Source organism: Mustela nigripes, chromosome 1, assembly GCF_022355385.1.
Source record: "Mustela nigripes isolate SB6536 chromosome 1, MUSNIG.SB6536, whole genome shotgun sequence".
NCBI lineage: Eukaryota > Metazoa > Chordata > Mammalia > Carnivora > Mustelidae > Mustela > Mustela nigripes.
The window spans coordinates 25530102-25548493 of NC_081557.1; positions in this window are offsets into that span (position 1 = coordinate 25530102).

The window sequence follows — 18392 nt, forward strand, 5'->3', positions numbered from 1 at the left end:
CATTGGGCTCTCTGCTCAGTAGGGAGCCTGCTTCCCTTCCTCTCTCTGCCTGCCTCTCTGCCTACTTATGATCTGTCAAATAAATAAATAAAATCTTTTTTAAAAAAATGTCCTACTCAGGTTCCCTTAAATAGAGCCTGTGTTGCCCCCCCTCTCTTTAAAGTGTACTGGGAAAGGAATGTGCTTTGGAGTCACAAAGATAATGAGTTTAAATTCTGACCCTGTCGCTTTCCAGCCTGTCACTTTGGATAAATCACATCATTTCTCTAAGCCTCGGTTTTCTCATCTGTGAAAGGGACAAGCCAGCTTTGTGGGTCTGTTTTGAACAACAATAAGAAGTCTAGTTATCACTTTTTTGAGCACCTGCCAGGTGTTCCACATACATGATTATCTCAATCCATCTTTGTAACCGCACATTGAGATAAATATCTTTTTCCCTTATTGCAGATTAGGAAACAGCTGCAGATGGGTTAACAAATTAGCCCAAGGTAAGCGGCAGAACCAGGATTTTCAAAGTCAGGTTGAATCTGGCCCCAGTATCCATGGTGTTTCCACAATGTAGCAGAGAAATGTAGCACTGTCTTTCACAATGTCAAGTATAGTGTTTGAGAGAAGGTGTCTACAAAGCCTAAGCTTTCTTTTTCCCTCTTCCCTGTAATTCTCCTCCCTTACCCTCCAGGTCTGGCTGGCATTTCACCTTCTTCCAGATCACTCTGGTTAAAAAGTGATATTCTTTTACCGCCCATTGAAGATGATCCATACCATTTGTGAGCTGCCTTTTGATTTCTTATCTACAACCCATCTGCTGAGGCTAGGTAAAGCTGCTTAAAGCTTTTATTTTGACCTCTCTTTCGTCGAGTGCCTGCTTCTTTCTCACCCACAAGCTTGCAGACTTCCCATGCACAGATCTTATTATTTTCTGTGTTCTCTACCCCTGGGGCCTCCTTGGTGCTTGCACACCCTGCACGAACTGAATTCGTTTAGCTCCTCCTCATCTTGTGTATTAAGAGCTGTAGGAGGAAGGACCTGGAACCTCTCCAACTGCCTGACTTGGAGAGAATAGCCCCTGTTCAGGGGTCCCTGGTGCCCCCCCACCCCATATTTCCTGCCTGGAGGCCCACAGTGACAGATCCCCTCGCTTGTTTTCGGCCTCACAGGATTCACTGCTCAGACATACCCAGTAATAAATAACAACCTAGATGATTGTGTCTGGTAGCTAATTGACTGTGTAACATAGGCTACCAGCCTCTGGGGCAGCACAGCATGCTGCTTGTAATTAATCACCCTCCTCCCAGCCTGACTACCCAGCTATGTCGAATCACAGAACAATTAGGCGTTTTCTGAGTGGGTTTCCCTGCCTGGGCTGGGGAGGTAGAAAACATCCTATTAATGCAGCTTTCCGTAGGTTCTCAGAACCATATCGATTCTATGGGAATCAACACAGTGCCAGACACTGTGGTAAATGCTTGTAGGAGCTGGCAAGATGAAAGAGAAATAATCTGTGCCCTCCAGGACCACATAACTAAGTTGGGGTTATAAAACAAAATTGGAGTGAAGGTAATTTGAAAGATGTCATGTGAGGGATACAAACATATTCCTATGAGATAAGGGTGGATTTTGATTGAAAAGTTAGATAAATTAACCCCATGAAGGACAGAATCACAACGTCGTAGAGTGGTTTGTGTTAGAATCACCCATGAGAGCAACTCAAAAATATGGATTCCCAAACCCTACCCCATAGCTGTGGAATCAGAATCTCTGAAGGAAGATGAAGTAAAAAATCTCTGCCTAGGTGTTTGAGAACTCCTGATGCAGACTTAGTTTGGGGCAGCTACTCAGCCCCATATGCTGTAAGCTTTGACCCCCTCCCATAAGGATGGGTCATGACAGCTCCCCAAATAATGCAACCCCTCTTTCCCAGCCTGCCCTTCCATAGCTCTCTGAACAAAGGATGCATGTTCCTTTGGAGTTGAGAGTCAGAAGTTCTAGTTGATTAGCTGAGTGTGCCAGACCTGAAAGTTGAGCGTGAATCTGAGACTAAGGGGGCATTTGAGAGCCATGCACAATGAGGAAGGGCTTCTATCCCTGAAAAGTCTTTAGTTTCCAGGCCTAGACCTTTATGAGAAGTTTATACTTTTTGCAGTGAGTCTCATGAGAACTTTGTTTCCTTATAAGATGACTCCATTAACTAAAATCTGCTTGCCTAAGTTTTCCCTATCTTGCAGGCAATACTATTTATGGGAGAGGGAACCTCAAAACTGGGGAGACTTTTGAGGCCAATTATTCTACCATACCACCTATTGAAGGACAGACCCTTCCTACTCCACTCTACGTGAAATTGCTTAGCACCGTGTTTGGCAGAGTAGATGTTCAGAAAAGCACCTGAGCCTTATACCTTCTCAGGAAGGAAACTCGGTACCTCAACTGTGGATGTTCCATTAGAAACTCCTCTTGTTATTGGGCTGAAATCTTCCTCCCTAAAAATTTTTACTATCAGATCTCCTCTCTGAAACCAAGCAGACTCATGCCATCCCTTTTTTGTCATAATAGTAAACAAGTATTTTGAGATGGCTCTCTGCACCTTCTTTTCTCATCTCTTCTTTGACTTAAATATCTTGCTTTACTCAACTGTTCTTTCCATGTCCTCTCCTCCAGATCATTCATCATTCTGGTCCCTCTCAAACTGGTTACTCCAATTTGCCAATGTTCCTCTTAAAGTACAGTGTCCAAAAGCATAGATCCCAAGTATGTTACTGTCATCTCTGTGTTTTGTTGTCATTCGTGACAAGACAAATTTGCAGGTCCATATGTTGGTATAGTCCTTTAGAGTCTCTTTTGCCTTCCATGACAATCTTGTTTCCTTATTCTGTTTCACAGATTGACCTAGAGTAAAAATTAGAGCAGTTAAATGTCTTGCCCAAAGTCATACAACTAAACAGTGGTGGAGCCTGGTTGTTATGAGTTAACCTGTGCTCCTCCCAAGAGCCAACTATTCAAGTCCTGAGACCCAATATCTCAGAATGTGACTACATCTGATGATAGGTCCTCTTTAAAGATGTAATTATGATAAAATGAGATCATATGTGTGGGCCCTTATCCAACAGGACTGCTGTCCTTTTAAGAAGACAGGATGGGGACACAAACACACACAGAGAAAGACCACATGAAGAGACACAGAAGGAATGCAGCCAGCTGCAAGCAGAGAAGCCTCCGAAGAGAGCAACTCTGCCAACACCTTGATCTCGGGCTTCTGGCCTTCAGAACTGAGGAGTAGATTTCTGTTCTTTAAGTCACCCAGTCTGTGGTACTTTATTATTACAGCCTGCACCAACCAACACACGGGTCTTGGATCTCATCCTTAGATTTCAATTGTCATGTCTTCTTTGCTTTACGGCACTCTTCTGGCATGTTTCCTCCCTGGCCTATCCTCTCTCAGAGCATGTGGAAGGCATTGAAAAGGCTCAGCTAAAAACTACCCTAAACAAAGTCTCTCTCTCTTAATGTAAAAACAGCCCATAGCCTCTGAGGGTTGGTAAAGAGACAGTTCTTGGATTCAGGTCCAGGCGTAGGGCAAACACAGACAGGAGAAAGAAGGTGAACTGGGTGAGCCAGACTTTGGGGCTTTGGGCCATTTGGGTCTTCCGTGATGGAACACGTGCCCAAAGAGAGCCCAGGAGGATGCCAAGTCATAAAAGTTCTAGATCACGAGCGTGGGAAACGGATAGAACTCTAGAGGTAGAGGCAGGATAAATGACAGGTTGAGAGTTAGCTCTGGAGTTAGGCTATTTGTATTCAATCCTTGGCTCTCCCATTTGAGAAAGTCACTTGTTTGTTCGGGGCTCAGCTTTTGCATTTGTAAAATGAGGGAATACTTACTTTATAGGCTTATTGTTGGGATTACATGAATAGTGTGTACGAAGTATTTTAGGACACTGCCTAGCATGTAGTTTTAACTTAAACATTTAATTGTATTCCCTATGGTTGTCAGTATCCTAAGCACTACAAATTAATCAACTCATTTACTTCTCACATCTACTCAGAGTGAGAGCAATTCATCATCCCCACTTTACAGGTAAAGAAAATGAGCCATAGAGAATGTGAGAGATCTGCTCAAGGTAAGTGACACAGTTGAGATATAAGCCCTGGAGGTCTTGGCTCCAGAGTCTGTCCTCTAAACCACTGAACTATGCAGCACACAGTAAGTCTTCGTTATAATTATTATTGTTATATATTATTTTATTTATTATATTATTATATATTGTATCATATTATATATTATATATAATTATTATTATATATTATTATTATTATTATTATTAGATATGTAGCCTAGATATGAGGGAATTCTTTGGTCTCTCTCTGAAGCTCAGTTTCCTTATCTGTAAATTAGGGATAACACCAAGAAATGTTGTAAGATGACACCTAAGGACAATGTAACATCCTCTGTGAAACATACAGAAGTTTTCAAAAGATGTTCTTTCTCTCTCCCTCTTCTCACTTCTTTCGATCTCCTTAAACTTTCTTCTGGGTTTATAAGAACAACCCCAGCCCAAGGAGGCAGAGACTGATCTCACATAATACCTGACTTGTTTCCAGTTTCTCAGTTGCACGGAGCTCATCATCTGTTTTTTTGGCCCTTTGGACATTTACTTCAATTTCAGGGGACACTGAACATTTTTCCACTCCTCTCCCAGTCTGGAATGCCCCCAAGGCCCACTTTTGCAGGAAGGCTCTCTACAGGGTGTGTCTTCCATTTACTGCATTTTTGTGTAGATGGGAACCTTCTGAAATGACTGGAATGCTCTTTAAAAACACTCAATTCTCATTTGTCTGCTCAAATTTTTTTTATCCTGTGGACACACCCAAATCTTTCAAAGTGGTTCTAATGTTGGCAGTTTCCAAAGGACCCCAGAGTCATTCATTGCCCCTTTTATAGTCATCCAGGCTTTCATGGAATGGTTTAGAGAAGAAAACAATGTGCTAGTCATACCATTTGTTCTGGAATTTACTAGTCTGGTCTGATCTGAGAAGAGAGAGGGCTAATAGCAGATTTGGAGACTGACTGTATCGCATCTACAAATTCACTTACAGGCACATTCCTTCATTTCTCTTCCCATCTACTGCTGCCAAGCAATCAACAGTTGGAAGACCAGGATTCTGGTTTCCTTATTATCCTTACAACTTCAGTGATGATTTAAATCAGAAGTCAGCGAATGTTTTCTTTAAGGGACCAGATATTAAATTTTTTTAGGGTTTGTGGGCCAGATGTCTTGTGTCTCAACTACTCAACGCTACCATAGTTCGCAAAAGCCGTCATAGATACTACATAAATGAACAGGCATCGATGTGTTCCAATAAAATTTTTATTTAAAAAATAGCATGATGGATATGGTTAGGTGACGCCTAATTGAAATAATAGTGAAAAGCATCTCCATTGCCAAAAGTTTAGGAAAGGACAGAAATGACCAAGAAGCAACAGGCAGCTCCCTGTGGTGGTCAAATGGAAGGCCCAGGTCAAGGTTTTGGGACATTGAGCAAGCCACTTAATTTCTTCAGACGCCAGCTGCTTTATCTGTAAAATGGGAATAATTATAATATATTCCTCACAGTGCTAATGGGAGAGGTGGATGGGATGATCAAGGTGAGAACTAGAAACCTAGTCAGCACTCTCTGTGTTTCTTAGCTGTCATGGCAAAGCCAGCAGAACGCTGTGCGTGAACATGGACTCAGGGACCCCTGGCAAACCAAGGCAGAGGGTGATTACCATGCTCAGCTTCCTCTGTAACCCTCCCTGTCTTTCAAGGATATTGTCTCAGTCGATTCAGGCTGCTGTTACAAATACTCCACAGACTGGCGGCTTCTAAACAACAGAAATGTATTACTATCAGTTCTGGGGGCCGGAAGGCTAAGACAGGGGTTCCAAGTATGGTCAGGTTCTGGTGAGGGCCTCTTCCAGGCTGCAGACTGCGACTTCCGATTGTGTCCTCACATGGCAGAAAGAGGGCAAGATGGCTCTCTGGGGTCTTATCAAAAGACCCCATTCATGAGGGCTGCACCCTCATCACCTAATCTGCAGCTAAATTACCCTCCTCCTAATACCATCCACACTGGGGACTAGGATTTTAACATGGCCATCTTGCCGGGACACAAACATTCAGTCCATACAGTGTGATGAGAATTAAATGAATGAATATATGCAAAATGCTTAGAGGAGAACTTAACATATTGTAACTGCTCCCAAGGCTACTTTTTTAAAAATTACTAGCATGGGGGCGCCTGGGTGGCTCAGTAGGTTAAGGGCCTACCTTCAGCTCAGGTCATGATCCCGGAGTCTGGGGATCAAGCCCCACATCAGGCTGCCTGTTTAGTGGGAGGCCTGCTTCTCCCTTTCCTTCTGCCCATTACCTCCACTTGTGTTCTCTCAGACACATACTCTGCTCTCTCCCTCTCTCTCTCAAATGTATAAATAAAATCTTTTTTAAAAAATTACTAGCATGTTATTGAGAAATTTCTCCCAGACCCTGAGGTAATCGCTGTTAACACTTTGGAATATTTCTTTCTAGCAATTTTATATAGTTGTCACTGTACTACTGTTTTATACATAACTTATTTTCTTTGTTTGACATTATACGTTATCATGTTCTCATTTTATTAAAAACCTTTTGCTAAAAGACCATTTTATTTGCTCTGTAAGAGTCGATGCAGTGAGTTTGCCTTAATTTCCTTAATCTTTGCCCTAGGCCTGAGCATGTTGGCAGTTTCCAGTTATTTTTATCTTAAACAATATTGCTGTAAATGTCTTGGGTACACAGCTTTTTGTAGATTTTTGGAGTCTCTCCTTAGGACAATTTCCCCAAAGTGGAACTACTGGGTAAAAGAATATGTATATTTTTAAGTTTCTGTATATGTGTGCTCAAATTACTTTCCCAAATTAATGCACACAATTTCCAGCACCTTCACAGCATGTGCATTTACCAGACTTCAGTTTCCTCATCTGTCAAGAGAGGGTGCTAAAACTTGCCTGGTCTACTTTATAGAATTATGGCGAGATTCTAAATGTATGTAGACATCCTTTGGGAACTGCCATGAGATCTATCCCTGTAGTCATTTCTCACTGATGACAACATCAGATTAGGCGAAGTGGCATCGAGAGGTAGGAACGGTGTTTCAAACATGACCCTCCTCTGGGCACCTGATTGTGGTGTAAACTGTGGTGGTCACTTGTGATTTGATTAAAATGGCAGTACAGTGTGGCCATGGCCAGCCTTTCAGCACTAACCACAGTGAGGAGCCGTTGCCGTGATTTTATGACTTGAGTAACTACTGTCTTAATTTAGGCTTCCCAAAGAGGAGTCCTGCTCACTTTTTAAGAATGGTGTGGAAACTTTTCCCCAGTGGGAAAGAAACTAACACAATGGCCCAGGAAGCCCCTTCTGTACTTCCCTATGTTTGGGTGCTTATGAGTTTTGTGTACTTTGTCATGCACCAACCTATAAATCAGCATCAGGTCAGCCAAGGCACTCGTAGAAGCACCCAACTCTGAACAAGGAGACCTATGCTTACATCCCATGACTATGACTTGTTTCACCTTGAGCAAGTTGCTTGTTTTTCTCTGAGCTTCATTTTCATGACATTTAAAAGAAGGATATTCATACTAACCTTTACAAAATTCTTAAGAGACTTAATTAAGATTACATACCTCAAAGCACAAATTTTAAAAATTAGCAACCTGACACACAGTAGGTGTTCAATAAAGGATAATAAAATAAAAGTATACCAAGCAGCTAATATATTGTATATCACTTAGCAGTTGCTCAAATTATTTGCTAATGCTATTTCTGGAGTGATCATTTGTTTATTTTTCCAGGACTTTGTTCATTTGTCAGCCGCTCCAGGAAGCATTTCTAGAATCCTCCTCCAACTCCTACCTCAGAGAAAATTGTCCTGGTTGAGTAGAGGCACCATGGTTTTTAAAAGAATTCAGGGTTTTTTTTTTTTTTCCCAAAGATAAATTTGGAGGGTTTTGTAATGCATAATGTCATGATAAACATGATGAAATCCTTTGCATAAAGTTTTCTCCACACTCAAGAATCTATTTTCTCCCATCCTTTAGGATGGATTCCTCAAAGTAGGATTACTGGGTCAATGTGTGGGTCCACTTGTAAAGCTTTGGCTCTATATTTTTCTAGAAAATGTATACTCATCTTCACTTATCTATCACTTGCATGCCTAGAATTTTACCTAGCCCTAATAGATGGGCTGCTTATGTACATCATGTATAATACCAGTAGCACTATACCATACTTTTATCATGTTTTCCCCCCAAGCAACTGGGAGTTCTTGGGGTCAGATTTGTTGAAATTGGTTGAAGCGTGATGAAAGAATGAAAAGGGAGGAAGGAAGGAAAGAAGGAAGGAGGTCGGGAGAGAAGGAAGGAAGGGATAAACAAAGGCAAGAAGGGGAAAAAAGAAGAGAAACAAAGTAAGAAAAATAAGGAAAGGAGAGAATGAAACAAAGAAGAGAAATAAACAGAAAAAAAGTAAAAAAGAGAAAGAAACTGAGAGAGAGAAGGAAAGAGAGAGAAAGAGAGACAGAGAAAGAGAGAAGATTAAAAACGAAAAGAAGAGAAGGAAAAAACAGATCTGGAAGACCAGGCAGCACGAGAGAAATTACGTAAGGCAAGGGAAGAGTTTTTGGCCTTCGTGACCAGCACTAATTAAAGCCTGCTATAGAGTACTTTTCCTCGAAGAGAGGAAGGGCAACATGTCACATACCATAAGGTGCATATACATGACTAAATAAATTGCCAACCAATACATTTTTAAAGGGAGCCCATTATGCTTATTTATTGAAGCTTTCAAGTATTACGTTGGATCCTGCAATGAAGTAAATTATTAAGCATCTCTATATCTACTCTGAAAAATACCATGGTTTCTTTTGAGCTTTGTTTCTATTTCTACTCTGAGTCCTTCTTTTTGGGCACTTGGAGCCATTCTTTATATTTATCACTTGAGCTCCTCTCAAGAAAATGCCAGAGACCACCCACTCCTGGTTTCCTCAGGAACTCTGGTATGCAGAGTCAGTGTCTCCTTGGTATGAATGTTGAAAATCAAAGTAATGTTTATCATATTTCTTTTCCTGTGGCCCCTTTCGCCTTTCTCCTCGTTCCCCTGTTTGTCTACCATCTTCTCTTAATTTCTCCTCAAAGAAGATCTGTTTTCTTTCAGAAGCCAGACATTTCAAATAGCTGACCTGGAGTTGGAAGGCAACCGGAGTTGTCAGTCATATGACTGCTTCTCCAACCTGCAGAGATTTCACTTTCAAAGTGAAGGCAAAAATAACTACACGACTCAGTCAAATGAAAGCAAATGAAAGGGCTAGAAAATTAGAAAAGGTTCCAATTCTATTTTTATAAATGCTCTAGCTCATTGATTTCAGTGGCTTCAAGTTTACTTTCCAATGCTGTAATCCCCAGTTCCCCTGCACGGAACTCTGGGGAAGGAGAGTGGGCTTCAAAGCCACGCAGCAGCATCGGGGCCTGGCTTGACCATCTTGGTGCAGGATATCTGTGGGCAAGGGGCTCAACCCTGCTGAAGCTCAGTTTCCTCAAACGCAAAAAGGGGATATGAGCAGGACTTATCTCATTAGACTAATGGGAGGATGAATACAAACATATGTCAAATCACAGCGTACTTCCTCACTTTTCCCTACATGCTGACACTTCTCCCCATATAGAATTCTGTCCCTCCTCAAGGCACAGTTCAAATGCCACCTCTTGGGTGAATTGTACCGTGACCCACCTCTGACATCATTAGTTATCTGCGCATCTCATGCAGCTCATCACTTATTCTGCCCTGGACTTCTCTGGGTCCTAGGTTCCAACACTCTTTACTTTTAATCCAGGGTGATAAAAACATAGGTCCATCCATAGGTCAATGTTCCTAGCCTAACCAGTTCATTTAGCAGGGCAGTGGCACTTAAGAACTGGAATGGCAAGGCAGGCTAAAGTTCGTGGCAGTGGGAGAGGTGACCATTTATCAAATATGAGACCTGACATCTCATTTTCTCTGCTTGGGTGCTGCTAATGTGATCTTTTTGATGGGTCTAGGCTTTATCCCTTCAACTAGAGTATAAACCTTTTGAGAAAAGAGATCAAATCGTATGCATCCTTACATCTCTCCTTAGTATCTGGTGGAGTGTTTGCAGTAGATTTATTAAGTGCATTTCAACCCAATATTTACAGATATCTGGAAGGTCAGAGAAAAAGTACTTGTTAAGCAAGGAGCCGAACTTGGATTCAAGACATAGGATTTATTCACAGCACTTGTCATAATGTGAAAACAATCCTGTTTCCACTGAAGGTAAGTTACATTGCCTTGTCATTCATGCCTTCATCTAGCAAATAAAAAGTGATAGTCTACGTCTACACAGGTTTCTGCTATCAAAAGTTTACACTCAAGTTGAAACAGTGAAGTCTCTAGCCCCACAAAAATGATCCTGGCAGATGTCCCCAGATTAATGAAAATGAGATGCCAGCTCTTGGGCTTGATAAATGGTATGACTCATCTCAGATTAGGCTGGGTTCTCATTAGCTGGTCACAAGTCTGTGTCCCTCATTCATCTAGGACATATTCAAGGGCAAGAGCGATACATTAATCATCTTTCTATCTATCCCAATGCGTAGATCAGTGCTTGACATTCATTCATTCATAGATTCATTCACTCACCACATTTTTAATAAGCATCTACTATGTGCCAGGGATTGTAGGTGTCCATCTGGCTCAACTCCTTCAAGGTCTCTGGCTTCCTGAATTACATCAAGATCTATTTCAAAGAAATATCATTTTAATTTAATTCAATCAAACAACTCATTTTAAAAATCCTCTGCTATGTGCTGGCATTGGGGATATAACAATCAGATGGACAAAATCCCTGCCCTCAGATGGCTTTTAGTCTAGCAAGGGAAGACAGATGCCAAATGAACGAAAGGAAACATCTTCATCGGCACACTCAAACCAACTGTCCATTCCCTGATCTGCTCTTACAACTTGCCCTGCTGTGTGACTCATCTCAGTTTATGCCTCTCCTCTTCCCTCTAGCCTGACCTACCTTCTGGCTATGACCCAGCTTCCCATACCAGCACTCACCCTGAATCCCTCTTGGTTTGGCCAACTATGAGGAGACTTTCAAGTAAACAAATCAGTTCAGCTCTGCTCTCAAGGTCTCCCCCACCCATTTACCCCAGGGTGTGGTCCCCCAAGGCTGCCTCTAAAGCAGTGTGTAGTAGTACACACTTACTTTGTAGTTGCTAAATGAAGGCATGAATGAAGGAACAGTGTAACTTTTCTTTCAGCAAAAAGGTTTGCCAGGGGTCAGCCCTCATGTTATGATAAGTCTACGTGCTACAATTGTCTTCCTGGCAATAGAGCCCTTCTAGCACTCATGGGCGAGGGGGAGGAGTGCTTAAAAAACCATTTTAATTAGGCAATTATGACAATTAAATATTTGAGGCTCAGGGCTCCTAATCCTTATTTGATTTCCACTTTAATTTTCTAATAATGTACGTCTCTGTTCTCATTGTAATCTTCACCTTTGAATTTGTGTGGAATTCATTTGCTCGGGATAATTGCTTCTCCATAAGGCTCTCGCTTGTCACGTTCACAATGATCTAACAGTTGTGGGGGGGGACATAAATCTATTGTCATGAGGAAAAATTTTTAAAGACTGTGAACGCTTGCTTTCTCATTATGTCCCATTAGAGACAAAGAAATAAAGAGGTGACAGGAGAGAAGTATAGCTCTGGACGTTCTGATCAAAGATTATGTCAGTGTATTTTCTCTTTGTCAGAGTGCCTGAACTCAAGATTGAATGAGGAGAGACCAAGAAGAGGAGAGACAGAAGCAAACACTTGCTGAATACCTACTAAGTGTCAGACTCTGCGCTGGACACTTTGCAGACACAGCTCATTGGACTGTCCTAACAACACACTGTCCTTATTCTACAGATAAGGCTCCAAGAGTGCACTGTGCAGGGTGAATATGCCAATTACCAACCCAGCTCTAATCCAGGTGTTCCTGACCCTATACCCTACGGTCTCTCAACCCCACCCTGCCTCCTCCATTGGTCTTGACTTCATAAGTTATGTGACCTCAAGCAAGTTACTAAACCTCTCTGAGACTCAGTTTCTTCATCTGTAAAGTAGTGAGAATCTTCTCTGTGAGAATCCAAGTATGTAAAACACTTGGCACCAGAGACGCAGTAGTTTTACAATTCAATGTGAATCACTGTAATTATTATTCCTTATCAGAACAGAGTTTTGGGACTGCGTTGGCTCTTGAAACACTAGGATGTAACAATCTAATATGGAGACAAAAGACGGGAATCTAGAGGGTGGTGGCCTCAGACTGGGCAGCAGTTGGAGTGGGGCACCACAGGCCTCTTGCACTTGTAGATTCTATATGGTGCTCAATTTAGGCTCTCATCAGGCATAGTCTGGGAGGCAGAGGCAGGAGCTGAGCTTCTTTTGTCACTGGTAGGGGTGAGGAAGGACAATGTCTGGTGTCCAGAGGGAAAACTTGGTGTCCTGGACAAGTCATGGATCTGGGACTCCAGCAATGGTGTGAAGTGAGGCTGTAAGACAGGGATCTAGGTATTAAGATTCTAGGGTTGGAGGAAAGGCTTGGTTACAGCATCAAGGCCCTAATTCAATCTGTTTGTCCACTGCTGACTGGCCATCACCTGGGCTTCAGGTACTGGGCTGGGGCTGAGGACACAGCAGTAAACAAGATAGAAAGACTGCCCTGAGAAAGCTCCAGGACTGGGCACCTGGGTGGCTCAGTTGGTTAAGCGACTGCCTTTGGCTCAGGTCATGATCCTGGAGTCCCAGGATCGAGTACCACATCGGGCTCCCAGCTCCACGGGGAGTCTGCGTCTCCCTTCGACCTTCTCCCTTCTCAAGCTTTCTCTCAAATAAATAAATAAAATCTTAAAAAAAAAAAAAAAAAAAAAAAAAGCTCTAGGACTAGGAGGCAGGAGAGTCAGGCACATGAACAAATTTCTGTAATACAACGTGATAACTCTCACAGAAGCATATATATCAAAAACCTCAGGAAGAGCGAGAGGAGCAGTTGCTGGAATCACCAGCAATTAGTTGTTAGAACTAGGACATTAAAGTCAGAGACTGATGAGTAGTCGAGTTGCCAAACACTGCATCGAGCTCCTTAAAATCACCCCTTCCTACTTCAGCTGGCAACAGGCCCACAGGCAGAAGAGCTGAAGCCCTAAGCTGGGGGCTGGGGTGTTGGGGGACTGGGGGGCGGGTGGGAGCAATGGGGTGGCAGGTACACTTGGTAGGTGACCTTTTGTCCCCCACACTCTTCTCTAATAATACTTCTACAAACGCCCTCATGCCTACTTGGCTACATCCCTTCCTCCTACAAATACCATGGCAGAGGTGAGGCCTTTGATGTTCACAGAGCTCTCAGTGCCCATTGTGACTGGAGCACTGAAAATATTTACAAAGCCACCAGATTGATGGCTCCGTGTCAGGTCTCGCTCAGATCAAATATGGGATGTTGGCTTTGTAAACCACCATGCGTAGCACCAAGAATGGACAAGAAGCCTGCATGACATCAAAGACATTTCCTGTGTCTACAAATCATGCATGTTTTCTGGAATACAGGATGTGATGGTAGGAATAAACACACACACATACACACACATACACACACACACACACAGAAACACACACAGAGATGTGTGTGTTCATATTTTTTATAGGCATAAATCCACATATTTGGACTCAGAGCTACACCTTTGCACTCACGTGCTCATTATTTCAGAGGCACATAAACACATGCACACACTCATGGAAATGAAGTCCCAGCCGTCCCCGTGGTTACTGCTGCATTTGGCTGGGACTAGCAGGTGGAAAGTCCATCTTAAGCCCGGCAGCCATCTTTACAGTTGCCGCCTTCAGTGCAACTTTAAAAGCACAGCAGGCTCATTACAATGCTATTACCTGGCATTTGCACAGAGATGGGTGTGATTAGCCCAGCCACAGAGGCGGTGGAGCCTGTCTGCCTGCCAGCTGCAGCCCACCCAACACTTCCTTAGAGGAAAAGGGCGGCTCTGTGTCTCCACACCTGAGACAAATCTCTCCCTAGTTGCCCTCCTGTTTTAACGTCTGAGCTCCACTAAGCTGTGAATTTGGGGCAAGAGCCTCAGACCTAATTCCAGGACCCTTGAGTTTCTATATTCTCTTCTGTTCCTGCCTTGCTTTGTGGTCTTGACAGGCCATTTCCTATCTCAACATAGCGGCTCTATAAAATCAGGTCTAGATCTAAAATTGGTCTAGATCTAAACTATCTATTCACCAAAACTACTGTGAAACTTATAGAAGTCAGTCAAATATAGATTCATGAGCTCCAGACCTCATGAGTCCAAATTTCCTTGAGCAGGACTCAGGAATATGTATTTTCACAAACACTTAAAAAGATTCTAATACAGATCTGTGAGATGGGATTCCAGAATGGAAAAAAACACGTTTATGTTTCTAAACCCCTTTTCAGCTGCCTCTGATCTTCTAAATGCAGACCCCTCAATGCCAAGTGCTTTCTATTAACATGGGATCATATCTATGGGGCTTTTTGAGATGCTCTGTATTAGTTATTTATTCCTATATTAAAAATTATCCCCAAATTTGGCGGTTTAAAACTACAGTGAATATTTATTATCTCTCATGTTTTCTGTGGGATGGGAATTCGAGAGTGGCTTGGTGGGTGGTTCTGGCTCAAGGGCTGTTTTGAAGTTACAGCCAAGATTTTGACTACGGTCATCTGAAGACTGGGGCTGGAGGATTCACTTCCAAGATGACTCCCTCACATGGCTGGCATCTTCATGCTGGTTGTTGGCAGAATACCTTTGCTCCTCTCCACATAGTCCTTTCCAGAGTCCTCCACAGAGTCCATATTGCTTGAGTTTTCTTACAGAATGGCAGCCAACATCCTGGAGAATATGTGATCTAAGAGACCAAGGTGGAAGCCATGACACCTTTTATGACCTAGCTTTGGAAGTCACACCTTATACCTCTGCAACAGTCTATTGGTCACACAACCTTTCTCTGGCCCAATGTCTGAGGAGATAACACAAGAGTCTGAATACCATAAGGATTGCTCGGGGCCATCCAGCAATGGTGCTTCATGGGGAAGAAGCTTGGTGAAGGCCAGGCCTTAGGTAGGAGACATGTGGACATCATACACTAATGGCACTAAAAAGATAACTGTGGGGGAAATTGCTCAGCTGCTCTCTGAGCTCAAATATCCTCATGTCTTTCACAGGTCTGCCTAAGGGATCACACATAAGTCCCTAAATTGTGTTTATCAGCGTTTTGACTTTATATACACATCCAAAAAGGCAGGGCCTCCCATCTGCAAACAAAGCTCTTGTTAAAAGCTCATTCTGTACGCCCCCCCAAAACCATAGGATCAACAGTCAACCTGAGATACCTACCCAGCTATCTTTACAGAAAGGAAACCCAAATATTATCTTGATTGCCCCTACTATTTTGTCAGTCTTTTGCTCTCCCCTGGTCTTATCTAAAGATTTTTCCCTGGGGCCCTTATCAGGTTAAATATTTGATTTACCCTTCGTATTAAGCTTGACAGCTTGATCTCTTCATCCTCACTTATGGACAAGGAAACTGAGACTCAGAGAGTCTACATGGCATTACAAAGTCACACAGGCTTTCAGAGGTGGAGTTCCAGGCAGCTTGGCTGCAAGCTCCTGGAAGAGATGACTAAGTCTGAAACAAAGCTTTCAGCTGCCTTGGCATCAGCAGACCACCCACCCAGCACCCGACAGGAGTACTGATGTCTCCCCCCACCATGGAACTCCCTCAGAAGCCTCTCCAGGGCCACAGGTCATAGGTAAGCAAGTGGTTTAGAGTTCCTCCAGGGCACTGGGGCTCCCCACACAGGCTGGACCCTAGATCTGTAGCTGGAGGATCCTCATCACCCGGCTTTGAGGGGCTAGGGCAGAGGTCATGCCCTCTTGAAACCAGAGAGCCCTGCTCTGCTGGGGCCACGTGTGTCAGTGTGCTAATGTTTCATGATTGCGACTCAGTCTCTCACTTTGACACAACCTCCCAGAGCAATCATTGCAAAGCGATACCTGCCGGCTGCTCTCCGATTATTTTACAGCCCGCCTTGGCTCCAGCTGCACCAGCCTCTCCTTTCTGGTTTCTTTTCCCTTCTTGTTTCTGTCAGACAGAGGGGGCTTAGGACAGAGGGTTAGGAAAGGGGGAAGGAATTACTTTCTCCTTCTGTCACCCCCTGAATTCTCAAGCCTGGGACCCCTCTCAGAGGCAGCAGCCCCAGTAGGGAGAGGCAGCTAATATAATAAGCTCACACTGTGCCAGGCACTGTGCTAGGTGCTTGGCATAGGTGAGGGACCAAACCCCCACAGCAGCCCTAGAAAATGGCTGGGAAGGGACACTTTCCCAGCTGCCTGGTTGCTTACTGCATGCTCTAAGAGAAGGAAAGCTCAGGGTGGCAAGCTGAAAGAGGCCCTAGAGATCACTCTTTTCCAGTGACTTCACTTGTCAGTAGTACCTAGGAGTCTCCTCTCCCAAAGTCACATGGTTTCATAGCTTTGTTCAGCCAGGCTGAGAAGCCAGCTTTTCCTTCCCCTGGCTCAGGCTCTTTCTAATACCCCAGGCTCCTTGGCATTGGCCCTGTCATTAGAATCATATCTGTGGAGAACAGTGAGGAAAGTTCAGGGAAGCAGGGCCGTATAGGGTAAATGTACAAAAATACGATTCAAATGTTTATTAGAAAAAAGCAACCAGCACATCAAACCTATGGTTATTTTGGAGTTTTGGTTTAAGATGAGGCAAGATGTATTAAAGTGAATAAAGAAGGTGGGGGTTCATTTGAAAGAAAAATAGTAAATTATAAGGTTAGTGTATGAACATTTGGAAAAAAATCATGAAAATAGCAAATAAATAACTGAAATTAGGAAAATGTCAGTGTAGGGCATGGGATTTGAGCCACACGACTTGGACTAAAATTCCAACTGCGTACCAGCTGCCTGATCTTGGAAAAAACTAACCTTGGAAAAACAATAGCAGAATTATTGTGAGACCCATATTGCATAAGGCATATCAACCCCACAGAATTGCTCTTTTCTCAGGAGTGTGATAAGAGTGAGGGCCAAGCTGAGGTAGATACTCAACATTTAGGGTACAGTGGGCCTCTGGAATGTCAAGTTTGCTTCTGATATAATGTGAGCTGTGGGAACAACAGAGGTCGTAGTGGGGCTTGTCCTGAGCTGATCTGGTTGCCATGGAGCTGGTGGAAGATGACTCAGGAAGCCTGCATGGATGGAGCAGGGTGGGTCCCAGAAAGTCAGCAGGTGGGCATGGCCCTCATCTCGATAGAGTGAGTAAGGGTCTGGACTGTAGTATGTAGGCCTAGGAGAGTTCAGCCAAGTAGTAGGGTGGACTGGTAGCCATGGGGGCAGCAATGGGATGTAGACATCTATGGGAGGCAAGGACACCAGGGACCTCAGAATTCCAGCTCTTCAGCATCATCATACCACATGGTCTACTCTTGTCCAAGGCCATCAACTGACAGGAGGGCTATCTTCCCCAAGAGCAAGAGTTCTGAGGTCAGACATCCTGGAATCATACTCTATACCACCTTCTCTGATTGTTAGCTTCTTTATCTATAACATGGGATAATAATTCCACCTACTTTGTGGGATTGTTTTAAGTATTAAGCAAGGTAGTACATGGGAAACAGTCATCGTGCGTGGCATATAGTAAATACTCCACAAGTGTTATCTCTGCCTTATCACCAGTACCTAGTACAGTACCTGGCCAATAGGAGGTACTTAGTAAATTGTGTTTAATGAATGTCTAGGTTGACTCTTCACCATGGACCACATCAGGCTCAGCCTTGCTTCAGCAGAAGTGCTAATTCTTCTGCAGTTGGATGTTCGAGAAGAGAATGAAACCAGCCAGGATGACCCAGAGTCTGAGATGAAATGTGTCCCAAGGTCCTACTCATATCTTCTCCGGGATGTCTTCCAAATGACCCAAGATCCTGCTTTTCTGGAATCACAAGTTCATCACAGGTTCATGATCTTTAGAGTAGATGTTGCTTAACCACTGAGCATACAGATGGAGTTCAGAGAGGCCTGTGACTTGTGGGGAATTAGTGACAGGGCAAGGACTGGAACCTGGATTGCTCACTCCCAGCCAGAACTCTTTCAAATATGTCAAATGGCCTTCCTTCCAGGTGTCATCCGCTCCAGAAAGCTGGACTGAGGCCTGGCTGCTTCCCTCGAGTAGCCACAGACAGCTGGAGTCCCTCCTTCCCTGGATCCTTCCA